General features: G+C 43.6%; 1 protein-coding gene across 2 annotated transcripts in view; it reads left to right on the forward strand.

Annotated features, from left to right (window-relative positions):
- The window catches only part of LOC104920876 (unconventional myosin-Ic), a 57,021-nt gene that overhangs the window by 16,549 nt on the left and 28,811 nt on the right, over nucleotides 1-11,661 (forward strand). The gene's annotated exons all lie outside the window — the stretch shown is intronic.

The following is an 11,661-nucleotide window of genomic DNA, read 5'->3' on the forward strand; positions in this document are numbered from 1 at the left end:
ATGCCAAATACAACTCATTTTCTCTCTTCAGTCATATGTGTAACAGAAGACTTTCTGATCCAATATTATGCAATGTGTTTCCAATATCAACCATTAAAGCTTCAGAGTAGTTATCAGCGTTGGTCAGAGTCTGTTCTAGTCTGTATGAGGCGCTCCAGCATTGTTTTAACCTGCAGATAAAGCCCGACTCCATATAAGGCCTGGTGGGTATAAATACAACCAGTGAGATGTGGAAGAAAGAGAGTAAGAGATAAAGAGAGATGGAGTGGGGATAGTAGACAGAGAGAGAAGTGGTAAAAGACAAGCAGTGCAGGGAGCAGAGGTGTAGCAAGATATGCACCTCTGTAGGTAGAATAGGGTGGGAATGGGGGTTGGAGAGGCAGAATGTTCCCAATGTTTTGAGTTCCTTTCCAGCATGTCACCACCTGCCCTGTTGACTGGAAGAAGCTGCCAACTGTGGGAGAGTAGACTGTATGTGCGTCTGTGTTTTTTCTTTTACCTTCATTATCTGTGAAAGGAGCAGTCCTAAACATTTAGAAAAGAAAAACACACGCTGCTTTCTGCACACAGGTTCACAGTTCACATTAGAACACAGATTAGGTATGGAAACTATGTGCTATATTTGGACATATCTGACTTTGGTGCCACATAGTGGTGATATCAAAAAGGGCTTGGATTCGGGGTGTCGTTTAGCTCAGTTGGTAGAGCAGCCGCCCCGTGTGCTAAGGCTCAGTCCACAATTCATTGAAGATGCTCATAATGGTGGTCCATTTGACATGGACTGAATGAATCGATAAAATAATCTACAAATGAATCAGTAATAAAAAGAATCATTAGCTAGAGCCATACTATCTACTTGGTAGAGTAGCCTACTTATGAATGTTTGGCACAGAGTGTTAGAGCAAATGATCTACCAGATACATGGATGATATTGTATCTTAGCAAAGGTTTATTCTTTTATGAACACATTCAATTTTCCAGACTGTCATTATTCAGAGATTTCTCATCACTCACACTGCATACAGTGTGTCAGTTTATTTATCCTTTTTAAACATTAACAGTGACTTTATTTGACTTAGTAAGCCATGACAGAGTGACGGTAAGTCAGCTTGAACAATACCAGGACCCTGACCCTGACACAGCTAAATGGAATTCAGCCACCATTCATTGTTTAGTGTTTATACCTGTGCTAATTGTACTCTAGCTTGCTTCTTAATAATATTGACCAAAGGTCACTTTAGGCCCAGATATAAATGGCCTACCCAATGGACAAATGCAAGTTTTTGGACAAATGATTGAAGGACAAGAAGGTTGAACCATGCCTGAAGTCCGTAACCATGAAACATACCACTCAGCATGCAAGTGTAGCCTCGATGGGGATAAATGCTCCCACTTGCTAAGCCACAAAGCCACTTTAGGGCAGACGGATGCATGAAGCTGTAAGCTTACACACTGTTTTAGTCATGAATCTATGAAGACAGGTCAGATTTATAAAGCTTTGTGTACGGCTGATTGGGTTTTATAAATCTCAATCATTGTGGAAACATATGCATGTGCAAGGACTTCAAATGACATCTGAAGTCTGTTGGAACTCAAAGTGATGATGAAAAAGCTCTTAAAAGGTTCAGAGTTCCAGCTTCTACCCACTTCTTCACTTCAGTGTTTGTTGGCAGACTCACCTCGAAGCGTCAAACTTGTTGACCCCGTACAGTGCCTGTATCACGGTTGACGAGATCAGCTGTAAAAAGCTCAAAGTTTAAAATAGGGCGTTCATTTAGAGCGGTGTTTTTGTGGTCGGAGCCTCATATCAGAGGTTATTTTCAGTGTGAATTCTGCAGAAGAGCCGGGACCAGCTTCCATTCATGCACTCTAAAAGATTCAACCACCTACCCGACTCAGCCGAAGATTATGCCTTCATAAAAGACGCTAGACACTTTAGGAAATGCCTGCATGACCAAAGTGCTGCCACAGTGGAAAAGTGGGTGGGTGTGTGTGTGTGTTCGTGTGTGTGTGAAGGACAGGGAGTGTCTCTATGTTTGGTGTGTGTGTGTGAACTGAAATAAAACTAAAGCCCAGTTTCTCTTATTAACTTAATTTCAAGCCTGCTGCTTTAGTCTCTGGGCTTTATATCTTTCTCACAATGGAAACAACTCACTCTTAATGATCTGTTACACACACACACACACACACACATTTTGGTGATTCACTTAACCCAGAGCTGTGAGGGCAGCAGAGCAGCACAGAGGAACACTAAGTAGGCTGCAGAGAGAAACAGGAACAGTTTGACTGAGTGTATCTGGCCCCTGGGAACCCCCTTGTGTCAATATAGGGCTGGGCCACCATGAGCTAGTTATGTCAGACACACACACACACACACACACACAGACACTCATCTTATTATAATTCCTCCTGACTGTGACACTTTCACCATCTGCCATCAACTTCCTGCCTGTTCTCTTTTTTGATACTTCTCTTTCATCGAATCTCTCTCTCTCTCTCTCTTCTGCCCTCTCGTCTCTGTTTCCCGACTCGTTTGCCGCCCACATGGCTTGCATTCTTTCGCTCTGACATCACAGCCGCCCCGCACTGCCATTTATTTTTTCACTTCTTTTTTTTTTTTTTTTTAAACTCTCTTTCGCCCCCTGCCCCATTTTTCTAGACGTGGAATCCCTCCCCTCCCTTCCCTCTTGTACTTCTTTAGATACTGGTACCAGCTTGAGTGGTGATTTGAAGGCTGATGCCGGACTAAAGCAAGCAATTGTTCTGTCTTGCAGCAATGCGTGAGTGTGAATTGGGAAAGGAGAGAGAGAGAATAGCGTGGGAGAGAGGGAACGTGAAAGGTGAAGATGCTGATGGAATGACAGTCTGGCTAACGTCAGGATCTTGTTTGCATCAGTGTCTTTTGGTTGGTGGGGGATGTAAGCAGATTTACAGCGACTTCGAGCAGGCATTGCATGGTTCAAACAGGCACCTCAAGACACCATATTTTCTTTATCCTTTGATTTGTAGCCAAAGGGTTAAGGTTTGATCCTCCTCTGGCTTTTCTCTCACAGCTCGTATACCACAGGCCAAAAGTTAACACAATATTTATTGTTGAAACTATTGTAATGACTTGTATTAGTACCGATTTACAAGACGGGCTTTGTTATGGTGGAAGAGCCTGTGGAGTGTCCGGAAGAGAGCCAGGTCTGCTGTAAAGCAACAAAAGCACAGAAAGAGCGACATGAAAGGAGAGATTACAGAAGAGAAAGAAAGTACTAGATGCTTAGAAGGATGGCAAACCTAGTTACAAGTCATTCATCTGACTGTCCACTTAGCTTTAGCTGATACCACGTCCTTACTTTCAGTTAATGCCCCTTTTATTGAGTTTTGCATGTGGTTATAAGACCCTTAAGTCGCGGATCTATCAGGAACAGAGTGTCCTTGGTAGATTATTGGACAATCTCTCATCACATTACAGCAAACTTGACCAATAAGCCAAAATTCCCCCAGAACTAGGTGTGTTCCTGAGAACTCTGGGGAGAACTAACTTATAACTCCTGACTTATAACTCACCTTAGAGGAGCAGACATTGTTTTTGGTTGAAATCCAGCTATAGCGTAATTCTGTCCAGTGGGACCATGTAGGACGATTCTTGAGGAGATTGTAATAGAGACGGGTGAAGTCATCATATGGACTGTGCTTTCGTCAACGTTCTTATAGGCGGACATTGCTGCAAAGGGGAGTTGTTTTATCATTTTCAACCTATGGGACCAAATGTAAACATCATTCTTTTTATTTTCCTCTTTTGTCTTGACTGTCGATGTCCCAACTGTGTCATTGTTGTTCAATCCCGGGCTAATCTTCCCAGTGTCAAAGATGATTTGATTCAGGGTGCTGTTCAGCAACAAGGATTGGCCCTGTGTTGTGTTACTGATGTCATAGCCTCCTTAAAAGAATCTGTGACGCCTGGGATTCGTCAGACTGATGAAACCTTTACAGCATAGGCTAAAAATTAACTCTTGCAGTCAAGGGTGTGCTCAGTGTGATGCAACAATGCAGTATTGATAGAGCTCATCCTAAAAACTTCTAAGTCATGACAACAAATGAACTTTTAGCATTTTTAGACCAACAATGTAAAATTAAGCATCATGTTTAACATGTTGAATGAATTTCCTTCACAAAACATTTGCCGTTTCTCAGTAGTTTTTAGCATTTTAAACTGTGCATGAAAGACTAGCGCATGCCTAATGTTTACTGAAACGCCATCGTCTGCCTTGCAGAAGAGCTAACCGTATATCATACAGAAAGCTCTAACTTTTTGATGTCAATAATGTCCCTCCTTTATCAGTAAGAGAATGGTGTGTATTTAAAGACATTGTTGGGCTAAACTGAGAGAGAAAGGTCCTTAGCATGTCACACATTTAGCATTGGTATGCTAATCTAAAGGGCTACATGTTGAAATGGGGAAATCCTGTCTGTGGTTTTCCTCGCCTTTTTTTTTTTAAAGCCTTTATTTGGACAGAGACAGACAGGAAACTGTGGAGGGAGGGTTGGAATTGAACCTAAGCCACTGTGGTGAAGACTCAATCGTAGAACGCTGGGCAGATACCAGGGTAGCTACCAGAGCGCCTGGAGCCATATGTTCTAATGAGATAAATGAACTTTATCAGGCAATTTTGGGTGCACATGAGTCATTAGTATGACTATTTGAACATGACAGCAGAGGACTTGGAAATTGTTTTGGCACGCTGCATTATGGGTGCATCAGTCGTCTTTTGTTGACATAGAGCTGATGCTGCAGACGTCATTTTTAGTCACACTTTACTGTAGCTACCCTCCAACTATGAATGAATGATCCTTGTAGTACCTGTTAAAGCTGTAAGCCAAGACACGGCAGTATTGCAGATGAGCCTTGTACAGGCCAAGTCATCCCAAAGTCAGCACAGCAGCACAGGGCAGTCAGTGTTAGCCTCTAATAGCCTAAATATGGCAGATTAGTGTGGCATGATGTTACATGACGACAAGTTCCCAAGCATTATTTCTGGACCATATGGGCAATGGACAGAGAGTGGAAAATTTGCTATATATATCCAAGATCACTCTGAACACTGTGCTGGAGAGGAAGTGAGAGACGAAAGAAGAATTTAAGGGGAGGGGAACTCAGGAGAGAAAGATGCAGAGAGAGGGAGAGAGAGGGGGGAAAGTCAAGTTCCCATTTCTGATTTCCCACGGAGTTGAGGTCACATGTGTTTCCCTGAAAGTGGTCAGTGGGATTTAAGCTTCTTCCCTCAATCTAAACAACACAATGTTTAATTTGGTGTTTTCCACCATAGTGGTGTGTGTGTGTGTGTGTGTGTGTGTGTGTGTGTGTGTGTGTGTGTGAGAACACACACCATGCTTTAAATAGGAAGTAAGGCGATCTATCGAGCTGATTCTACACTTTTTTGCCCGGACTTCCTAAAGCCACACACATATATTTATATATTTCTATCTGGACGATTTGGTAATGACCATTAACCCATCACTGACCTCAGCTCTGTTTTATATAACTGCACATTAAGCAAACAATATAGCCATGAAATAACAAAATTGATGGTCTTGTTTTATTACCGCTCGTACTGTCAAAGGGCTACATATGGTATCAGAGCCTCCTGCGCTGGCCAGATGACAAACACAATACAATGTTTGTAATGTTTCCATGGCTTTATGCCCCTCATAGTGCTTTTATATCACATCATTTATCGCCTCTAAGCTATAAAAGACAGACTGGATATGCTGTTTTGTAGCCTCAGCTGGTGTCTGTAGGAAAGGGGGGCTATCAGGCAGTGTAAGGGAGGATCCGGCACCAGTGGATCATTAAACTGATTGCAGAGAATCTATTCCTTGCCTCATTCTTCTGCTGCCTAATCCGAAAGAGTTAACTCTGGAAGTCAAAGTGGGATAAGAAAAGTGGATAAGAAAGGGTTAAAGTCTGACAGCTGAGCGAGATACTGGTGGTCAGATACAGCCCCCCCCTTCCTCCAACTCAGCACAAATGTGCTGCCTCAGCATGAGCCTGCAGAAACAAACACACACACACACACCTTTACAATGTGCACACTTGCCAAAAGTCACTTGTAGCCAGAGACGTAAGAACAGAGGAATAAACGAATGAATCTGTTTGATATGTTGGGTGTTTAACAGCTGCAGCCGTCTCTATCTCATGCTGTATCTTTGCCTGTTTCCTGCTGTCCGTCCAGTGTAATCTCACACTGTGGTAAGAGAGAGACACACAGAGACAAGGGGGAGAGAGCGTCTGGAAAACATTACTCAGATTCTTGCAGCAGGGGCTCTGATTATACTGGCAATGAAGAGAGAGAGAGAGAGAGAGAGTGGTGAGGGGAAAGGGAGGGGGGCATCAGATGAGGTGTATGAAGTTCAATCTTTGACACAGACACTACTGAGACCAGGACAAAGTGTTTTTCTCGGTTGCTCTGACTATGCAGAGATGGAAGTTATTTTCAGGCATTTTGATGCCTGCCTTAGCAAAAACCATGAAGGCTCTGTATTGGGTTTCATTTTAGATGGAGGGTGACCAGTAGAGGGCAGTGTTGTTTGTTTCCCAGCATGTGTACTCCTACACGGTCCCTGCAGTACTCTCTGATAAGAGAAGGAAGTGTCACCTGCTGACTGTAGATACGTATAGTGAGCTTGCTGCTATCTCAGTCCACCTTCAATGATTCTTCACAGCTTGGTGCTGCAGTGAAGAAATAAAGTTCACCAGTCACTGCTTTGTAAAGAAGCTACATGAAAGACCCTCACAGGATGTTTCGTCTGAGTGGAGGAAGCACACATTGAATGACCTTGACTGAGGCTTCATCTGAGCTATGTGAGCCTCGGAGCTGACTCGGGAAAAATGGAGATGATGAGGAAGATGACAGTCCAGATATCTGGAACAAGAGAAACTAAACCCTCTCTCTCTCTCTCTCTCTCTCTCTCTCTCTCTCTCTCTCTCTCTCTCTCTCTCTCCCCCTTGTTTCTAGTGTCACTCTACTTTTCCATCAGAATGACTGAACACAAACAGTTCTCTGTCTTTCAGGTGTAATTAAAATAACTTAGGGAGACCTAGGGACGCGTTTCTTGGCCCAAGCAATTCATTTCTTCTTGTTGGTTTCCCTCGGATGAGGTTTCTTTACCCATGAATGCCTGATTCACGTTTGGCATTTGTTATGTCTTTAGATAGTTACAGTAGAGAGGGGAGGACTAACATGAACCAAGGCTGCTGCAGTAAGGACTGTGCCTTGTCGTATGCACTTTACCAGGTGAGCTACCGGGGTACCCCAGCTTCTTGGGATTTATGGCCCTATTCTCTCAGATCAGCAGGAAGGAGTGGGTCATCCTAATGAGGCCTGTAAAACCTGGCTTTTCCTGCTGCTGCTTTGCTCTTTGAAGCTGCAGCTTGTAGCCTCTTCCACCATAGATTAGAGAGCCCCACTTTGTACAGCATCGGGAACTCTTGAGGTCTCTTTCATGTCTGAAACCTTTTGAAAATATGTCCTTGGGTTTTATGCTTGTCCATTAACTATGTATTCATAGTGTCTATCTCTTTCCTACATTGTACATTTGGACACACCTCCTCATTTAATGTTTTTGTGTTGTTCTATTTCTTTTACTCTCTACATAGATTAACACTGAAGACATCAGAACTAAGAAATTACCCACTATCGGTATGCTCTCAGTCAGCTTAGTGAGGTTGTCACCTGAAATGGTTTCCCAACAGTCCTGAAGGAGTTCCCATATATGCTGAGCACTCGTTGGCTGCTTTTCTTTCTCTCTGTGGTCAAACTCATCCTCAATCTCAGATGGATCAGGTGATTGTTTAGGCCAGCTCATCTGACCCAACACTTTATCGCTCTCCTTTTTGGTAGAGGTGTGTTTTGGGTTGTTGTCCTGTTGAAAAATAAATTGTAGACCCACCCAAGCACAAACCAGATGGGGAGGCATGTCACTGAAGAATGCTAGTAGCCATGCTGACCTTGAATTTTGGTGGAACAGGGTCAGCAGTTAAGCAAACCACCTCCTCCATGCTTCAGGGTGGGAACCACACATGCAGATACCATCTTTTCACCTTCTCCATGTTTGAACCAAAATTTTCAAACTTGTACTTTTCAGACCAAAGTATAGTGCCGCTGGTCTAAGTTGAGGTTTTTTGTAACAAGTTGGCAACAACCAGATTCACACAGTCTCCTCCTTTTTAATGGAAGGAAATACTAAACTTTAACATTTTTTCACAAGAGTTAGATAAGAAGATTGAGATCAAATCTACCTGTTTAATATGAATATGAACATCAGGAGATGGTTAGCTTAGCATACTGGGACTGGGGGAAAAAGCCATACAAAATTAGCATTGTGCTGTTGACTCCAGAAATCTATAGAGCTATTTCTCCATTTTAACAGTTTCAGCTAAGCTTAATTTAGCTTAGCTAATACCTTGGACAGGTATTGATCTTCTCATCTAACCCTCGGCAAGACAGACAATCAGCGGACTGCTCAAAATGTCAAACTGTTCCTTTATGTGGTGGCTCAGACCATCCCTCGTTAATGTCTGTGAATTAGTCCAGCAACTGTAGTGGAAACTTGTCTTCCTCTTTGTTCTCAACAACAAACGCCCATTGCCTGTGAGATGTCAGTTGTTATTAGTGTTAACAAGCAGATGCATTAGACTTCTGAGGCTTTGATCTGCTGCAAGTGTGTGTGTGTGTGTGTGTGTGTGTGTGTGTGTGTGTGTGTGTGTGTGTGTGTGTGTGTGTGCGCGCGCGCAACACTGGTTTGGAGTAATTACAGTAATGATATCGGACTAATGAAGCTAAGTCCGCGTGCATGCATGCGTGCATCATTGTATACATGTATGTGTTGGGCGTGTGTGTGTGTGTGTGTGTGTGTGTGTGATGGATGCAGCAGTGCCGTATTTACGACAGTGGGACTCTCTGCCTGTCTGGTTCCTGCTTCAGCTTGTAAATGGCAGAGTGAGCAGGGAGTGAAGGAAGGAGAAGAAAGGGAGGAGGAAAGGAAAAAGGAAACTCTTCTAGCTCAAAGAGATGATTATTTATTGGCTCGTGCTGCATTTACTACTTCAGAGTTTCCCTGTTTCACACAAGCACGCTCGGATGCACACACACTCTTTACCCCTTTGGCATCAGGACACTTTTTTCCTTTCCCATCCTTTTTTCTCTCCAGGGGTGGTTAGGTCCAGATGTGTGTGAGTGTGTGCATATGATAGAGACTTATTAGCTCTCTTGTACCCTCTCTCTTCTCTTAAGACCGGAGGGAGAGCAAGAAAAGAAGGGAAAATGAGGGGAGCTTTGGTGAATCTTTTTAGCGTGAGTGCCTGTTGAGCTGAGGAGAGGGCAACAAGGGGGAAAAAAGCACAGAAAGAGAGAGGGAGAGCGAGGGAAGGAGGGGGGTTGTGTGTCACCTAACACAGGGACTATTTCCTCAGGAGGGAGGGAGGGAGGGAGAAGAAAAGTGGGTGAATGAGTGTGGAGCAAGAGAAACAGAGTGAGGTGTGTGTGTGTTAAGCGGCAGTAAGAGGAGAAGCTATGGCAGCTGGGTTTAAGGACGGAGGGGAGAGCTTCTAAAAACAAACTCTTTGCTAAATAGCAGTCGGACGCGGCGCTGGAGGCCACATTCTTATAGCTGGACTATCGGCGAGGTGGGAACGAAAAAAAACCCAAAACACCCCACGTCCAAATCACTCGAGGAGCCATGAAGTACAGACCATTGGTAAGAAACTCAGCCGCACGGTCGCCTTGCAGGCACTCTGGGGAAATCTGGACACTTTTACACCGTTATCTTATCTCCACTTGCAGGTTCGCATTCATGAGTGTGAAAGGTAAGGAGTTGTGTGTCAGGCTGTTGAAGTTGAGGGGGTGGGGGGTTATTACAGTAGAAGCTGCTTTATTTGTAACGGGAACAGTCGCACTGTGTAACAACCTTGACGAGGCACTTTTGAACTTCAAGGACAGACACAGGTGGGACCAGCGTTCACCTGCGCACTTCTTTCTCGCGCTCACCTCAAACTGTTTTTAATCTCTCCTCCTTGATCCCAGCATCCCTCCTCACCTCGACTCTGTATTTGTCATGTTGATGTCAGAGCTATTTAAACTGGAATCTATTTGATATCTGAGAAGGTGTGCCCTCATTGCCGTCTCTTGACTTGACTCGTTTGTGTGTGTGTACCATCCCAGGGCGAGGCGATCACATGGTGGTGTTGTGTGGCCAGGCAGCATTCTTTGGCATTCATTGAGAATAAGAGTGATAAAAAGAAAACATGTGTGTGTATCGGCCTTAAATCAGGTTCATCCTCTCTCACTGTTAATAGAATATGTTGAACTCCCAGTTAAACCTGTAAAGAACTATTTACACTCATGAATATGGATCCATAAGGATTTGATCAGTCTTTACGACCCTACGGCAGTGTGTGTGTGGAGGTCTGACAGATTTCGTCAGGATAGTACAATGCACTGAGAGATTCCTGACACAGTTGTCATTGCTGCCTGCAGGGCATTTGTCTTTTGCTCAATCAGTAGTTTATGTTGGGCTCGCCTCCCTCTTCTTCAGGCTATCTCCTCCACTCACTTTCTAGACTGCGTCAGGTCTTAAGTTACGATGAAGTCTGACAAGTGAAAGGATTATGAATGGATCTCTAATTTGTTTTATTGCACCTGGAATTAAAACTAATGACTTGAAAACCTCAGAGCTGTTTATCCATGGAGTATCGTTGGGGTCGGGTGAGTTACTGAATTTTTGCGTCTGATTTATACTGACAACTTAAATGTCTCATAAAAATGATTTGAAGGTTAAAAGCAAAGGTAGTTACCCAACTTTAATTAACATTGCAGCTGAGTTAATGCTTCCTAAAGTTTCAGTGTTTAGCAGCCTGTTGTGAAATCTTCTAAGGCTGAGTGAAACCAAGGTGAAACTGAGCTGCCTGTCCAGTACAGATGAATGAAATCTCTCTCATTTTCTGTGTCTGAACTGATTTGAGGGATTTTTGTTTCAGTATTTTTAGGTTATGTTTTGGATATTGCAGCAATTTGCAAGTTGATTTTGACACCATATAGCAACATTTCAGTCCTACACAACTCCAATTTCTCACCTTTGTTTTTATAAATGGTTGATGCAAAACAATAGTCTTCTGGAAAAATGGCATACTTATGGGAATCCACAGTAGGGAACTTATGTGGTTACCTGCTTCCTGCCCCCCTCCAGGGAGCTCAAAGTTCAGGGTAAGCTACAGAATGGCACACTTGCTGGTTGTAGTGACTTGCTCAAGATCATTTAACCATGACTTTGTGGAAAAGTGACCAAACACGAGTACTCCGTGCTGTTGGTCGTCTTTGTTTTGGCTCACATCATGTCCTCAGACAGGCTGGTTCTTTTCTACAGCCTGCGGGAGACTCGGTTAGCTCGTCCCACCTGTCTGACTGCTCTGCAGAGCGGCAGTGCCGTCTCTAGGCATGGAAGCGAACTCACTCACCGAGACATCTGGAGGGCCGGTTCCAGGGTAACCGTAATCAAAATGTGCAGGTGTGGAATGGGAAGTACTTGAGAGCTGATCATTTTGATTTCACCTGCAACACACACAGTAGCAAGTTGTAGCTCTATACCTCTGCTTTGTTAGATATATTTTAGTGTGTG

This window comes from Larimichthys crocea, chromosome VII, assembly GCF_000972845.2.
Source record: "Larimichthys crocea isolate SSNF chromosome VII, L_crocea_2.0, whole genome shotgun sequence".
In the NCBI taxonomy this organism is placed as follows: Eukaryota; Metazoa; Chordata; class Actinopteri; family Sciaenidae; genus Larimichthys; species Larimichthys crocea.